The sequence below is a fragment of the Schistocerca cancellata genome, chromosome 12 (assembly GCF_023864275.1).
Source record: "Schistocerca cancellata isolate TAMUIC-IGC-003103 chromosome 12, iqSchCanc2.1, whole genome shotgun sequence".
NCBI classification, from domain to species: domain Eukaryota; kingdom Metazoa; phylum Arthropoda; class Insecta; order Orthoptera; family Acrididae; genus Schistocerca; species Schistocerca cancellata.
In genome coordinates this window covers 133,452,865-133,469,490 of record NC_064637.1, presented here as the reverse complement: position 1 = coordinate 133,469,490, position 16,626 = coordinate 133,452,865, and the positions used below count along the sequence as shown (strand labels likewise).

The following is a 16,626-nucleotide window of genomic DNA, read 5'->3' as shown; positions in this document are numbered from 1 at the left end:
CACAGTATTGTCAGCTCCGTTTATGATCCTTACGACAACAGCATTGTCTTCCAGTAGTCAAGTTGTGTGATCAATGTATTAGGCAGACCACTATGTGAAAATTGTTGTTGGATGTATCCTGAGTGAGAAACGCATAATTTTCCTGCATCAAGCGATGTGTTAATGTTTAGAGACAGTTCTAATACTCATGACATTCTTATGGGAGTGGATTGTACAAAGTTGAGTAATTCTTCTTATCTATGAATATAATAGAGGGAAACATTCCACGTGGGAAAAATATATCTAAAAAGAAAGATGATGAGACTTACCAAACAAAAGCGCTGGTAGGTCGATAGACACACAAACATACACACAAAATTCTAGCTTTCGCAACCAACGGTTGCCTCGTCAGGAAAGAGGGAAGGAGAGGGAAAGACAAAAGGATTTGGGTTTTAAGGGAGAGGGTAAGGAGTCATTCCAATCCCGGGAGTGGAAAGACTTACCTTAGGGGGAAAAAAGGACAGGTATACACACACACACACACACACACACACACACACACACCCATCCAAATATACACAGACACAAGCAGACATTTGTAAAGGCCTTTACAAATGTCTGCTTGTGTCTGTGTATATGCGGATGGATATGTGTGTGTGTGCGCGCGAGTGTATACCTGTCCTTTTTTCCCCCTAAGGTAAGTCTTTCCGCTCCCGGGATTGGAATGACTCCTTACCCTCTCCCTTAAAACCCAAATCCTTTTGTCTTTCCCTCTCCTTCCCTCTTTCCTGACGAGGCAACCGTTGGTTGCGAAAGCTAGAATTTTGTGTGTGTGTGTGTGTTTGTGTGTGTCTCGACCTGCCAGCGCTTTTGTTTGGTAAGTCTTATCATCTTTCTTTTTAGATATATCTTCTTATCTATGTTGTGATAAAGTGAACTGATGGTTTACTTGTTATACTGAGAAAAGTAAAGGGCCCATTATCCTATCAACATGAGTATTGTCACCTGGTACAACAGCAATGATGTAATATTATATGCGTACGTATGTTTTAGAAACCTGCATGAAAAGAAACCATTAGGCATAGCTGTATAATAATAAACAACAAAAAAGTCTCCTACAAAATGTACCCACCTACGGTCAGCATATTTGCAGTGATGAGTGTGCTTATCTCACATAGGTCTTTGGGAGATGGGCACTGTCCCCTAGATCTAGTCATCAAACAGATCTCTTGTGTCCTCTTCCCACCACCTCCAAAAACCAGCTACAAAGGAATGCCCCCTTTGCCATCCAGTACCACCCTGGACTGGAACAGTTGAACCACATTCTTTGTCAGGGCTCTGATTATATCATACCCTGAAATTTGGAACATTTTACTCGTGGCCTTCCTCACCTCTTCTAAAGTGGCAACCCCCACAACATCCTAGTCCATCCCTATGCCACTCTCAATCCCAGCCCCTTGTCACAGGAATCATATCCCTGCGGAAGACAAAGATGAAAGACCTGCCCAATCCATCCACCCAGCACTTCCTATTCCGGTCCTGCCACAAGCTTATACTAGCGCATCAGAGGCCAGACTACCTGTGAAAGCAGCTGCATCTTGTAACAACTCTGGTACAATCATTGTGCAGCTTTTCATATTGATAGGACTCCCAACCAGCTGTCCACCAGGATGAACGGCCACTGCCAAACTGTGGCCAGGAGCAAAGTGGATCATTCTCTGGCATAACATCCAGCTGAACATACCACGGTTGATTTCAATGGCTGTCTCACAACCCAGGCCATCTCTACCACCAACTTTTTTGAACTGTACTGATAGGACTTATCACACTCCCAAAATCATCCCAGCCTCAGCCTACTGTAACATACTGTCCGCACATCATCCACGCAACCATTTCTGCTCGCTGTGTCTTTTCACATCCCCTCGCCCTCATTTTGCTCCGCTCTCTGTCAATGCACCCACTGGTCTTTCTCCTTCTCTGCTCCTACCTTTCACCACTCCCCATTTTCCCCTCTCCCAGTGTCCTGATTCTCTGTAGGGCAGCCTTGTCTGGCTACCATCTAGTCCCTGCAGTACTCTCCCCCACCCATAACCTGACACTTTTTGCCTTCTCCCCCCCCTTCCCAGTCAGGACTGCTACTTGCATTCGATGCAACACCATTGCATTCTGGCTGGAGACAATGGTCATTTGTGTGTGAGGTGTGCTTGCTTGTATGAATGTATTTTTTTTTCTTTTCTGAAGAAAACCTTGGCCAAAAGCTCAGTCTTTTCAATGTGCCTGTCTGCGGCTCAACATGTCATTTTTCTGGTGAGTGCCAACCTATCATTTTTATAATAGTGTTGGTACTCCAATATGGACTTTCTGTTTAATAAGGAACTGATCAATAAAGAAATTAAAGTGAAAGCACAGGATACTCAATTACCATCATGAAATTCCTGTTTGCTCCCTCACGAAGACAAGTAATGTTCTATAAACTAAAAGTGCCGAGATCTATCTCAGTGTGTTTATTGCTGCAGTATCGGAAGTTACACTTGGTGAAGGTACGTATGCAGTGAACAAACTATTTTTTTATGTTTTGAACTTGATTACAAAATAGCTGTATTTGATGATGTTACTTTATTAAGATTGATTTTCAATGCTCTGATGGCTTTGTCACCAGGCACTTATCTGTATTTCTTTGAATTAACATTTTTCAATTACCCTCGTTATAAAATCATATCTTTCATAATGAATATTTATTCTTCTTTCTCCATACTTCTTTCAATTCCTTCCCATCTGCAAATGTCTTCTCTGCTACTGTATTTGTTTGTGGATTCACTAGTTTGTATCAGAGCAACTTAAAACAAATGTGTCATTATTGAAAAGTTAAGCATAAAAGAGAGCAATCAGTTTATTTATTTTAATATTGAAATGTACAATTGCAAGAGAGACTGCCGTGTGATCCTAAGAAAGCAACATAGCAGAATTGGTAGCGAGGTAACGTTCAGTCTTATTACATTTAGTGATGGAATTACCTTTCTAAAACAAATGGAAGTTTCAACATGGAAACTCCAAGAGCTATGCTCTAATAGTGTTTATTGGTTTTAAAACTAAAGATATACAGTTAAAAATATCAAAATATTGGACAGTCACAAATGGCTCACTGATAAATCAGTAAATAAAGTAGAACTTCGAGGAAAGCAATACCAACTGAAAAGTAGTAAACACATTTTAGTGGACAACACACACTGAAAACATTGACGCCTCATACACTGTGAAACTAATAATTTTGTTTCTCAATGGAAAAATTTCCAAAGGAAAAAAAATTACTTACAGAAGATAAACTGTAATTTCCTATTTTAATTTGAATTGCTACAGGAACTGGACACAATGCTACACTCTCTAACAATGACATACACCTTATCATATTGCAGCAGTGGTTACTGTAAAAAAAAAATGTATCTTCATTTGACATCTGAGTAGCAGGTTTTCTCTGACAGCTTCCTTGCATATTCTAGGACATGGGATGCGTTTCTTCTCATTGTAGGGTCATTCTCTCTCTACAGGGATGGCGGCTTACATGAGGACCTGCAACAATCAACAAAACCAAATGATCTCTGTGAGCTGTCAGACACTTGCCAAGACAGGTTATTTACTCACTCAAGTCAAAATCATACACACATAGGATACTACAGTTCGGAAAGTTGCTATGCAATTATGACACACATGCTGGAAATGATTTCTGTGGGTGGCTATACAAGCTAGAACCCACTTTTCGAAAATAATTTCTGCAGATCTGATTGTGATATGCTTCTCATAAGTACAGGTTTTTCAGTTTTAACTCCAGTGTGTCCTGTGAATATGGAAAAAGCCAGGCATTTTCAAAATGTTTGCTGTTCCATACCCATATCGATGCATCACCATCTGTGATTTCAAATATCATTTTAATATTTAAAGGGGAATCTACGTGCTATACACACATTACCTGATTTGGGAGGATGGCGGTTCAAACCTGCATCCGGCCATCCTGATTTACTTTTTCTGTGACTTCCATAAATCACTCCAAGCAAATGCTAGGATGGTTTCTTTGAAATGTGGCTGACTACCCTCCCAAACCTTTCCTAATCCGATGGGACCAATCGCCTCTCTGTTTGGTCCCCACCCCCCCAAACCAACGAACCAACGAACCACAATACCTGTTGGTGATAAAATGTTTACACAATGTTCCATCACTGTTTCATACTTGTTGAGCCGTATCATGAGTTGGGGCTGACAATTTAAACATCAACAAAAGTATCATACACTCTTTTCTCAATGCACATTCTTTGTACAAACATGAAATGAAACATAAGGTGAAGGTAGATGAGAGATTATTGAAGAAATGAAAGCTAGAGGAAATGAAAGAATTAGAAACAAAAAGAGCACATATGTTGAGTGAAACCTCAAAGATTTTGGCAGAAATAAAAAATGTAAAGAAATGATTTATTCATTCTTACCATGACGAAATTTCTACAATTCGTTCTCGATAATCAGCAAGTTAGAATGTACATAACTCCATAAAACCAGAATTTTTTTTTATTGGCTGTAAATCAAAATATAGCAGTTAATATTTTCAAAATATTTTAATTTGTGGTGTGATTTATACTACTAAAGAAATAATTTGTAATTATACATATTCTAATAAAGGATCTTTTAGTCACAAATTTAATAAAGTAACGTGGAAGAAATTTGCTCCTAAAAACCTGGGAAAGAACCTTGAATTTCAAAATGATAAATCACACAACACCCTGTAACTTACAAAGTATGCAAGGGTGACTCCAATGCACTACAGAGTTTGCTTCTCTCCCAAGCAAAAAGTCAGGTGGAGTAAGGTCTAGTGAGTGAGCAGACCAAATGTTTTTTGAGATGACATGTTTTCCCAAAAAAAAACCTTCTGCAAGGTGCATAGTATTGTCAGTTGTGTGCACAGTAGCACAATCTTGTTGAAACCTAATTTATTTAGTTTGTGTGGCCATCTTCCGCAGCAGCTGTTAACATCTGTTATTACAGGTTATCTCTCTTCAGTTGACTGCAGTGTAATTAAAAGGAATTACCAGACTCATTTTGCTTTTATTTACAAAGCATCTTCTGTGTTATTTGGTAAATTAGATACACAGGTTTGTACATTTATTTTTTGATTCTTTTAGGTTAAAAAGTGTTTCTTCTAATGAAGTTGATCTGCAAGCTACTCGGTGTGTTTCTTTCTTTACGTAGTCTGCGCCCCCCCCCCCTCCCCCGGGGGAGGGTGGGGGGGTCCACAAATATTTTGTGGATCTCCGCCCCGGGTAGACAAGTAGGACATGTATGTACCGCCTGGTAAAGACCAGGCCCAGGGAGGGGTGATTACCCGAACTGGTACCTTCTGAATGTGCCGATTAGTCCCTCTGTCTGTTTCTTGGAAGGTGTGACCTGAGTTGTGGACAATCACTTAAGGTGGGAGTGCCCTCAAAAAGGGATCCCCATGAGGAAGGAGTGTGCCATCGGAGATGCCACTAATCATGGGGGATACTTTCACAATGGTTTCCTCTACTTCTGCAGCTGCTGCCCACAAGAGAAAGCTAGATGAGTCAATCACAGACCCTTCTTCCATCAGTGTCATAGTTCCTAGTTAGTTCTAGCCAACCCTTTCATTATTCAGAAAGGTTTCGATGCAATTGCAGGTTCTGTAAAGTCTTGTCCCCGATTAAAAAACTGGCACCTTGTCAGAAATAGTGCTCTCCAGGCACAAAAATTGCTGCGAACTACACTGCTACACAACTTCCCTGTCTGGGTGGAAGCACACCGTGCTTTAAATTCATCACACAGGGTGGTTTATACCCACTCACACGATGGTTATCCAATGAGGACATTCGAAATTACCAGTCTGACCTGGACATAAGGGCCGTACATAGTCATGAAAACGATTGACAAGGGCTTGGTACCGACCCGTACTATCTTCTTGACATTTGACAGTTAAACTTACATCGAACATTAAAGCAGGATATAAGATCATTTCAGTTCGCCCTTACAGCCCAGACCCTACACGTTGCTCGTGCTTGTCCACCTCCATCCCCCCATTGCATCAACTGTATGGGCGACCATGCTGCTTCCTCCAGAGATTGATCTATTTTCAAAGATGAACGAATTTTTAGGAAATTAGAGTGAAGGGAAAGGTGTCTACATTTGCTGCTCGTAAGTTGTTCGCCAGTAGAAAGCCCATTGTGCTCTCAGCAGATAAATATAGCACTGTCCTTGCATCTCCTTGGCCTACTAAGGAGGTAGCCACGCAGATTTGCGATCTCACCTTTAGCACCACAGTCATCAGATTGGCCAGCTGAAAGATTACCCATTCAACCTCCCCACTCTAAGGCTCCCCCTTCTTCGGCTCCTGCTAAATCATGGGCCCCCTCGCAAAGATTTTTTACGTACCCTGACCTGCCAACCATCAATTCCTCCCTCTGTGTCCTGCTTCCAAGAAGGCTCAAAAGAAACAAAGTACCTCTCCTTCTCCACCACAGCATGTCTCATCTACAGTGCCACCTGGCGGTAGCCGCCCTCGGCTGCCTGTGTCGCCGAGATGTACCGCTGGCGGCCTATCAACCAGATGATCACTGGCGGCAGGAGCTACCCCCCGTGCAACCTATGCATAAGGATCTTCTGCCTTCGGCTGAATGCCATACCACGCCATCAGCTGCCAGCTCTCGGTGGTCGTTGAGTTGACGGCAACCGTGGCAAGATTTTTTTCCCTTCTCTGACCACCCTATGTCAATTATCCATTGCAACCTCCACAGAATTCGCTCCAATTCGGATGAATTGTTGGTGCTCTTATGATCCTACTCCCTGGTCGTCTTCTGTCTTCAGGAAACAAAGCTACGTACCCATGATTACTTTGTTTTCCCCCATTTCCAATCAGTCCGGTTTGATCTCCCCTCTGTTGATGGCACTCCGGGGGACTTAAGCTGCTTCTCCCTGATACAGTCCATTATCATCCAGTCCCCATCAACTGTTCCTGTGGAAGCTGTCACTGTACGTCTTTCCCTTTCTGGATTCGCCTTCTCTCTTTGTACCATATACGTTCCATCATCCACACCAATGGCAACAGCCGATCTCCTCTAATGCCCACTACCCACTTTGGGGGATCTCCGCATCCTTGTCCGTAAGGCTCCCTGTTGATGGACCTCTTCCACCAAGCGAATCTTGTTTGTCTCAACACTGGGGAACCTACATTTTTGTCTGCCTCCATGTCAAACTTCTCATTTGGACCTTTCGGTCGGTACTGTTCAGCTAGCTCGGCGCTTTGAATGGTTTACTCTTGCTGATACACACTCGAGTGACCATTTTCCCTGTGTTGTTTGATTACAGCCCCAACTGCCATCTATGCGTCCAAGATGCTGGAAGTTTTCCCAAGCCGATTGGACACTTTCGTCTTCTCTAATGACATTTGATGACCGTCAATTTCCTAGCATCGATGATCAAGTCATGCATGTTATGGAAGTTATTCTTACAGCCACAGAACGTACAATACCTCGTACCTCCCCTTTCCCCCAGCACCCCCCAGTTCCTTTGTGGAATGAGACGTGCTGTGATGCAATATGCTTTCCACTACAATCCTAGGTTGGCCAACTGTGTCTGCTATAAGTAGTTATGTGTGCAATGCTGTTGCATCATCCATGATAGCCAGAACGCAAGCTGGGACTCCTTTAACACCTTCACTCCCTCCATCTGTAGTTTGGAGTCGAATTCAACAGTTATCCGGTGCTGATAGCTTCTCCCCGATCTCTGGGTACCTTAGTCGACCCAGTCGCTATTTCTGACTCATTGGGTCAACACTTTGCTGTTATTTTGAGCTCTTCAAATTACCCACCAGCCTTTCTCCCGAAGAAACGAGAAGTTGAAGTGTGACCTCTTGCTTTCTCTTCTCAAAATCGCGAAAGCTACAACAGTGTTCTCTCTATGTGGAAACTCCAACACACACTTTCTTCCTCTTTCTCTTCTGCCCCAGGACCCAATGACACCCTCGTCCAAATGTTCTTGCATTTATCATACCGTAGTGTGCGTTACCTCCTTTGCCTTTGTAACCGAATTTGGACCGACAGTACCTTTCCCAGAAGATGGGGGAGCTATCATCATTCCTGTTGCGAAATTGGGAAAGGACAAACATCTCCCTTCTAACTATTACCTCATTTCTCTCACGAGTAGTGCATGTAAGGTTTTTGGAGCGTATGGTGAATTGCTGTTTAGCCTGGTGGCTGGAGTCCTGAAGCCTTTTAACACCTGCCCAATGCGGTTTCCAAAAGCATCGTTCTGCAGAGGCACACTGTTCTCTTGGGGGGTTTTGAGGTTGGCCACCCCTTTTTATTCATGATCACTACTCTCTCCTAAACGACAGGAATGGTCTGGACAGTGATTGTGGCATAGATCTGGGAGGAAATGGTAGTGGCGTACTTTTAATGTAATATTAAGTGGCCAATCAGTTTAAAGAGTGTGTGGTTTACCGAGTTAATCCGATCATTTAGGAGTTGTTCCTTTGTATTATGGTTTTTTAGATGTGGTAGTTTTCTTGTGAGTTTTTTTGTTGTGTATCCTTAGGATTTCCACATCGGTGTCGCTGCTTGTAATTTAATGTTGGTGTTGGTGTAAGTATTCTGCAAAAGTTGATTGATTTGTCCTATACTCCCCATGTTCTTTGTATCTGGTCTCAAATGTCCTGCTCGTTTGACCTATGTATCTTCCATCACCTGTATTGCATTTCAGTTGGTGTATTCCTGATGCAGATCAGTTTTCCTATTTGTTTTTTGTTTTTGTTTTTTGTTTTTTTGTTTTGAGAAGTAGTCCTGAATAGAGTTGTTTGTTTGGTGCTCTATTTTTATGCCTTTTTTTTTTTTTTGAAAATATTGGATATTCTCTGTGTGTATGTCATTGTGTACCTTTTTTACTTTCGTTCACACTTTGTGCTGTATCTATTCTTGTAATTTGTGTATTTGTGTGTTTTGAACTTGTGTTGGTGACAGTTGGGTGTTTGTCCTTTTCTGGTGCTTGTTCTGCTTTCTTACTAAGTTCTCTTTGTATCCATTGTTTGTGGCTATTTGTATTATAGTCTTGAATTTCTTTTTTGTAATTGTATCTAATGGTACTGTGTTTAGCCTGTGGAGCATGTATCTAAGTGCTGCCTGCTTTTGAGAATTGTGGTGTTGTGATGTCTCATGTATAATTGTCTGTTGTTTGGTTTTGGTATATGGCAAATGTGTGTTGGTTGCTTTGAATCTTGATGGTGATGTCCAAGACATTTAACTGTCTGTTTTGCTCATTCTCTATTGTAAAATGTATCTTAACATGAACAGAATTTGTCTGTGTAACTGGTCAATTTTATTGTTTGGTTCATCTATCAGGCACAAGACATCACCCATCTATCTAATCTAGTATAGGATGTTGTACCTATTTGGCATTATTTTGTTAAATCTAATCTGTTCTAGATGGTTCATAAATGTGTTTTCTATGGTTCGTGACACTGGAGATCCCACTGGAAATCCTTTATTTTGTAAATATAATTCATTATTGAACTGACAATACTGGTCTGTTGTTAGCTCTAGGAGCCTGATTGTTTCTTTGATGTATTCATGAGGTAGTGTACTGTGCATCTTAAGATTTTGTTCTGTTATGTTTATTGTTTCAGTTACTGGTATAGATATACATCATATGACTGGAGGGTGTCTGTGTCTGGAATTTGTATGTCTTATGTACTGAATCAATTGTGTGGTGTTTCTTATAGTCCTATCTCTTTGTAGTTTGTAGATTTCTGATAAGATTTTCATCATGTATCTTGCAAGTGTGTAGGTAGGAGCATTTCTTTAATTGACAATAGCTCTGACGGGATCTTTTTTGTGTAGCTTTGGTTGGCATTGTAGAGAAGGTGCACCGGCATTTGTTTGTATCAGTTTTCCTTTTGCACTGTATTCAGTTGTATGTTCAACATCTTTTAGAGTGTGTCTCAGCTTCATTTGCAATCTGTTTGTTGGATCTGATTTTAATTATATAATTTTATTTTTGTGAGGGACTCTTGTATTTTACTGATGTATTGCTCTTTATCCATGAGAACCACCGTGTGTACTTCATCTGCCTTCGTGATGATGGTGTTGTTCCTGTAGTTTCTAACTTGTTTCAGTGTTATAGAATCTGCATTGTTTCAGTTTCTTCTGCTTTCTTTCGTCTGTGTTGTTATGTTTTTGATTTCATTCCATAGACAATCTCATAGTTGAATTAGAAAGCATTCTGACACAGGAAAACAGAAACAAAATACGTGAGCCATTACTGACTAGCTCTCTCTTCAGACCGATGTTTAGCAACACAGACGAAAGAAAGCAGAAGAAACTGAAACAATACAGATTCTATAACACTGAAACAAGTTAGAAACTACAGGAACAACACCATCATCACGAAGGCAGATGAAGTACACACGGTGGTTCTCATGGATGAAGAGCAATACATCAGTAAAATACAAGAGTCCCTCACAAAAATAAAATTATATAATTAAAATCAGATCCAACAAACAGATTGCAAATGAAGCTGAGACACACTCTAAAAGATGTTGAACATACAACTGAATACAGTGCAAAAGGAAAACTGATACAAACAAATGCCGGTGCACCTTCTCTACAATGCCAACCAAAGCTACACAAAAAAGATCCCGTCAGAGCTATTGTCAATTAAAGAAATGCTCCTACCTACACACTTGCAAGATACATGATGAAAATCTTATCAGAAATCTACAAACTACAAAGAGATAGGACTATAAGAAACACCACACAATTGATTCAGTACATAAGACATACAAATTCCAGACACAGACACCCTCCAGTCATTTGATGTATATCTATACCAGTAACTGAAACAATAAACATAATAGAACAAAATCTTAAGATGCACAGTACACTACCTCATGTGAATACATCAAAGAAACAATCAGGCTCTTAGAGCTAACAACAGACCAGTATTGTCAGTTCAATAATGAATTATATTTACAAAGTAAAGGATTTCCAGTGGGATCTCCAGTGTCACGAACCATAGAAAACACATTTATGAACCATCTAGAACAGATTAGATTTAACAAAATAATGCCAAATAGGTACAACATCCTATACTAGATTAGATAGATGGGTGATGTCTTGCGCCTGATAGATGAACCAAACAATAAAATTAACCAGTTACACAGACAAATTCTGTTCATGATAAGATACATTTTACAATAGAGAATGAGCAAAACAGACAGTTAAATGTCTTGGACATCACCATCAAGATTCAAAGCAACCAACACACATTTGCCATATACCAAAACCAAACAACAGACAATTATACATGAGACATCACAACACCACAATTCTCAAAAGCAGGCAGCACTTAGATACATGCTCCACAGACTAAACACAGTACCATTAGATACAATTACAAAAAAGAAATTAAGACTATAATACAAATAGCCACAAACAATGGATACGAAGAGAACTTAGTAAGAAAGCAGAACAAGCACCAGAAAAGGACAAACACCCAACTGTCACCAACACAAGTTCAAAACACACAAATACACAAATTACAAGAATAGATACAGCACAAAGTGTGAAAGAAAGTAAAAAAGGGTACACAATGACATACACACAGAGAATATCCAATATTTTTTTTAAAAAAAGGCATAAAAATAGAGCACCAAACCAACAACTCTATTCAGGACTACTTCTCGAAAAAGAAAAAAAGAAAAAAAAAACAAAAAGAAAAAAAACAAATAGGAAAACTGATCTGCATCAGGAATACACCAACTGAAATGCAATACAGGTGATGGAAGATACATAGGTCAAAAGAGCAGGACATTTGAGACCAGATACAAAGAACATGGGGAGTATAGGACAAATCCACCAACATTAAATTACAAGCAGCAACACTGATGTGGAAATCGTAAGGATACACAACAAAACAACTCACCTTACAAGAAAACTACCACATCTAAAAAACCATAATACAAAAGGAACAACTCCTAAATGAAAAGATTAACTCGGTAAACCACACACTCTCTCAACTGATTGACCATTTCATATAACATTACAAGTACACATGTAACTGCATGTTCCATTTGCCACTACCATTTCCTCTCAAATCTGTCCCCATACTCACTGTCCATGTCCTCCATGTCATTTCCCCCACTCTACCTGTGCAGAAAACAAGAAACCAGCAAACTCCCTCTCACATCTCTACATACAAGGCAATTTCACTAACTCAGGATGGAATGTAACAATACTAGAGTGGGAAAGTTGCTACTCCCCCCCCCCCCCCCCCCACACACACACACACTTGCAGTCACACAGAACCGCAACCACACTGCTAGCAGCAGCACCAGTGAACGATGGAAGTGGTGACTGGGGCAAGGAGGGGCAGGGATCATATGGGGGAGTGGCAGACAGTGAAGTGTTGCAGTTTAGACGGAGAGCAAGAGAGAAGGTGGGGAGGGGGGGAGGGGTACGTAGTGGAAAGGAGAGAAATTAACTGAGTGGGTGTGGTGAGGAACTGACAGCTGTGTAGTGCTGAAATGGGAACAGGGAGGGGCTGGATAGATGAGGTTGTGACTAACGAAGGTTGAGGTGGGGGATGGTCACGAGAACGTAGGATGTATTGCAGGGAAAGTTCCCACCTGCACAATTCAGAAAAGCCGGTGTTGGTGGGAAGGATCCATATGGCACATGCTGTGAAGTAGTCATTGAGATGACGGATATCATGTTTGGCAGTGTGTTCAGCAACAGGGTGGTCCACTTGTCATAGTTTTGGCCACTGTTTGTCTGTGGCCATTCATGTGAACAGACAGCTTGTTGGTTGTCATGCCCACATAGAATGCAGCACACTGGTTGCAACTGAGCTTTTAGATCACAACTGGTTTCACAGGTAGCCCTGCCTTTGATGGGATAGGTGATGTTTGTGACTGGACTGGAGTAGGTGGTAGGTGGTGGGCGGTGGTAGGAGGATGTATGGGACTGGTCTTGCATCTAGGTCTATTACAGGGGTATGAGTCATGAGATAAGGGGTTGGGAGCAGTGGTTATGGAGGGATGGACGAGTATATTGTGTAGGTTCAGTGGACGGCGGAATACTGCTGTGGGAGGGGTAGGAAAGATAGTGGGCAGGACGAGAGGTAATTGAAACCCTGCAACTGAATTATATTCTCCACCAGGGTTTCGATTACCTCTTGCCATGCCCTGAAATGAGAAATGTCCTTTACTGTGGTATTCCAGTATTCCGCCATCCACCGAACCTACATAATATACTCGTCCATCCTTACACAACCCCTGTTCCCAATCCCTTACCTCATGGCTCATACCCCTGTAATAAACCTAGATGCAGGACATGTCCCGTACATCCTCCTACCACCACCTACTCCAGTCCGGTCACTAACATCACGTATCCCATCAAAGGAAGGACTACCTGTGAAACCAGTCATGGGATTTACAAGCTAAGCTGCAACCACTGAGCTGCATTCTACGTAGGCATGACAACCAACAAGCTGTCTGTCCACATGCATGCCCATCGACAAACTGTGGCTAAAAGACAAGTGGACCACCCTGTTGCTGAACACGCTGCCAAACATGATATCCCTCATCTCAATGACTGCTTCACAGCCTGTGCCATATGGATCCTTCCCACCAACACCGGCTTCCCTGAACTTTCCCTGCAATACATTCTACGTTCCCGTAACCCTCCGGGCCTCAACCTTTGTTAGTCACTGTCCTCACCCATCCAGCCCTCTCCCTATTCTAGCACTATACAGCTGTCATTTCACTGCCACACCCAGTCTTTTAATTTCTACCCTTTCCGCTACTTACCCCTCCCCCTCCGCACCTTCTCTCTTGCCTCAGTCTAAAGTGCAACACTTAATTGTCTGCCACTCCCATCATACTATCCCTCCCCCTCCCTGCCCCCTGTTGCACAGTCCCATAGTGCTGCTGCTTGCAATGTGGTTTCAGTTGTCTGAGTCTGTGTGTGTGTGTGTGTGTGTGTGTGTGTGTGTGTGTGTGTGTGCTTATCATGACTCACCATATAGCGGAGATACTGAGTAGCAACTTTATTTCTCTTGATGCTTTGACGACTGGTACATAAAAAAAACAATATTAATCAGCAATAGGTGAGAGATTGCTGTTCCTAATTTTATTTCCAGAAACATTTTGTTTTGTTTGTATCTAAAGCATACCTCCAATTTTATTAAAATATTTAGGATCATGTAGAAGACCAATTTCAGCATCAGCAATAATTAATCTCACAAAGCAAGTACGAACTTTGGATAAGGTCCTGTGTTATTCACATCCTTTATGAATGACAATTTGAGCACAAAAAAGGAAGTTTCAAACTAAATTAGCATATTTTTTTCAGCTTGAATCTTGCCCTTCATTGCAAATTGAGCTTGCAATATCAGTGTAAAACAAATGTTTAAGTTGTGAGAAAGTTTTGCAGTGATGATTCTGTGTTTAGGGACACATCAAAATGAGAATCATGGATAAGTTTCTGCAGAATGGAGATTTCTAATGCTTTGTGCCAGATAATGTTGCTGTATTCATTATTCTATGTTCCCACACTGTTCTCAGCTTTGCGCAGGAGTTTTTAGGAGTGAAGTTTGTCGAGCAGGGGATGCAGATGTCAGCTCTGTATTAGTTGTCTCCATTACTCACAACTGAGCATTCCTTTGCAATGTGACACATGCACATAACAAAGTATTTCATCCATTTGCCGGTTGGCCTCAACACCTGGAGACAACAGTGACCTATTCAGCTTCGTGTAGAATTATGCTCGTGTATTGTGACACTATGGAAATATTAAAACCTTTTCTCAGAACTGACACAGGTTCTGAAAGCAGCCAATGGGGAGTAAAGCACATGCAATGACTCGAACCAGTATGCTCGTATAAAATTATGAGTAAGACAGATGCATTGGAAGAATCCTCAGGAAATGTAGTCCAGCAACAAAGGAAGTAGCTGTAAAAAAAAAAAAAAAATCCTCATACGACCAACACTTTGATATCGCTCATCAGTATGGGATCTGTACCAGATAGGACTGACAGAAAAACTTGAGAAGATCCAAAGAAGAGCAGCACTTATAAAAAGAGATTCATTTAGTAAATGTGAAACCAGCACAAAGGTGATCAAGCAACTGCAGTGGCAAAGAGTTTGTAACATTACGGTCTGCTATTGAAAGTTCTGAGACCATACATTCCCAGAAGAGTCAATCAAAATGTTGGTTCCTCCTGCATATACCTTGTGAAAAGAACATGAAGATTAAATTAGAGATATTTGAGCCCACACCTAGGCAAATTGTTCGTCCCGCAAAACTGTGCGCAACTGGAATAAGAAAAGACTATGTACCCTCCACAACACACTGGTATGGCTTGCGGCGTATACATGTACATACAGATTCTGGTACTTAATTTTTCACGAAACTAATGTTATGTAAGTTTTTTTTTTTACAAAAAAAAACTAGTCTCATTTGTATGATGGCTAGCATCTCTTTTGGCAAATTCTGCAGACAAATCCAAAAGACAAAAGTTTTTCTTTGCCAGCCTTGCAGTGCAATTCTGTACACAAAGCCTGTGCTGTTCAAAGTTAATATTTCACTGTACTGTTCACAAAGCTGAAGAAACTGCTGCCTAATAAGACATTTACCCACATCGTCAGTTGAATACTAAGGATGGGAATTTGTTTTCTTCTCTGAGGTAGGTACTCTAATATCACTTTGTCACTGCCCCCCCCCCATATAAATATAAATATAATTTATTTAAATTTGCAGCAAACTGTAGCAGCTGCTTGGAAAGTCATTTTGTACAACCTCTCTCCACACCTACATTATGACATAACACTACTTTGGTCTGGGAAATGGCTGTACCTATTAACATGATCAAGTTAGTTCATACTATGGCCTGATCCACAGTTCACATTCTTGAATGTGAAATGATGGAGAATGCAATTCAATAACAACACAAAATGTGTTGCCTGACACCCATGTGTGAGAGATTGAAAACATTGTTTTTCTAGACTAAGGGATGATTCTGCAGCTCAGGGTATTAATTGGTAGGTTTTCAGGAATGCTGATACAAATGAAAGACTAATGTTTTTGAAATCCAATACATTTTCTGTGCCACACATGGTCAGTAAAAATATTACTTTGGTATTGTATAGTTCGTTTTGCATGATGTAAGCCTGTTGTTTATAAAAAGTGGGCCTTTTTTTAGCAAATCTAAGTTGTATATAGATAAAAATTGTTCAATAAATAATGTACAAATACGGGCAACAGTTAAAGCCCAATATATGCAGGAGTACATATAACAAACCAAATATTTGTCATGAGAATATGAATTTCATATAAGATTGTAATATTATAGATTATAAATGGAAGTAGTGACTAATTTACTATATGAAAGACTCTGAACACTCCAGTCTTATGAAATTAGTTGACAGATTTTTATAGTTGGGAACTGAAATTAGATTGTTATAAACTTGTATAATAACATGCTATGGAGACCACTTGGCCACCCTTTGTCTGTTTTGTGAAGATGATCAGATGATGTTTTTGTCTTGAGTTTTTTTTAATAAAATGTTATTTACCAGAAGTATAAAATAACCTACTGTTAAAA

At 40.6% G+C, this 16,626-nt stretch overlaps 1 protein-coding gene across 1 annotated transcript in view; it reads right to left on the bottom strand.

The window, feature by feature from the left end:
• Positions 1-2,851: 2,851 nt before the first annotated feature.
• LOC126109630 (corticotropin-releasing factor-binding protein) overlaps positions 2,852-16,626 on the bottom strand; it is a 1,121,590-nt gene continuing 1,107,815 nt past the window's right edge. Inside the window, exon 9 of the mRNA XM_049914676.1 lies at positions 2,852-3,546. The gene's annotated coding sequence lies outside the window, so the exon portion shown is untranslated. The remainder of the gene's footprint in view (positions 3,547-16,626) is intronic.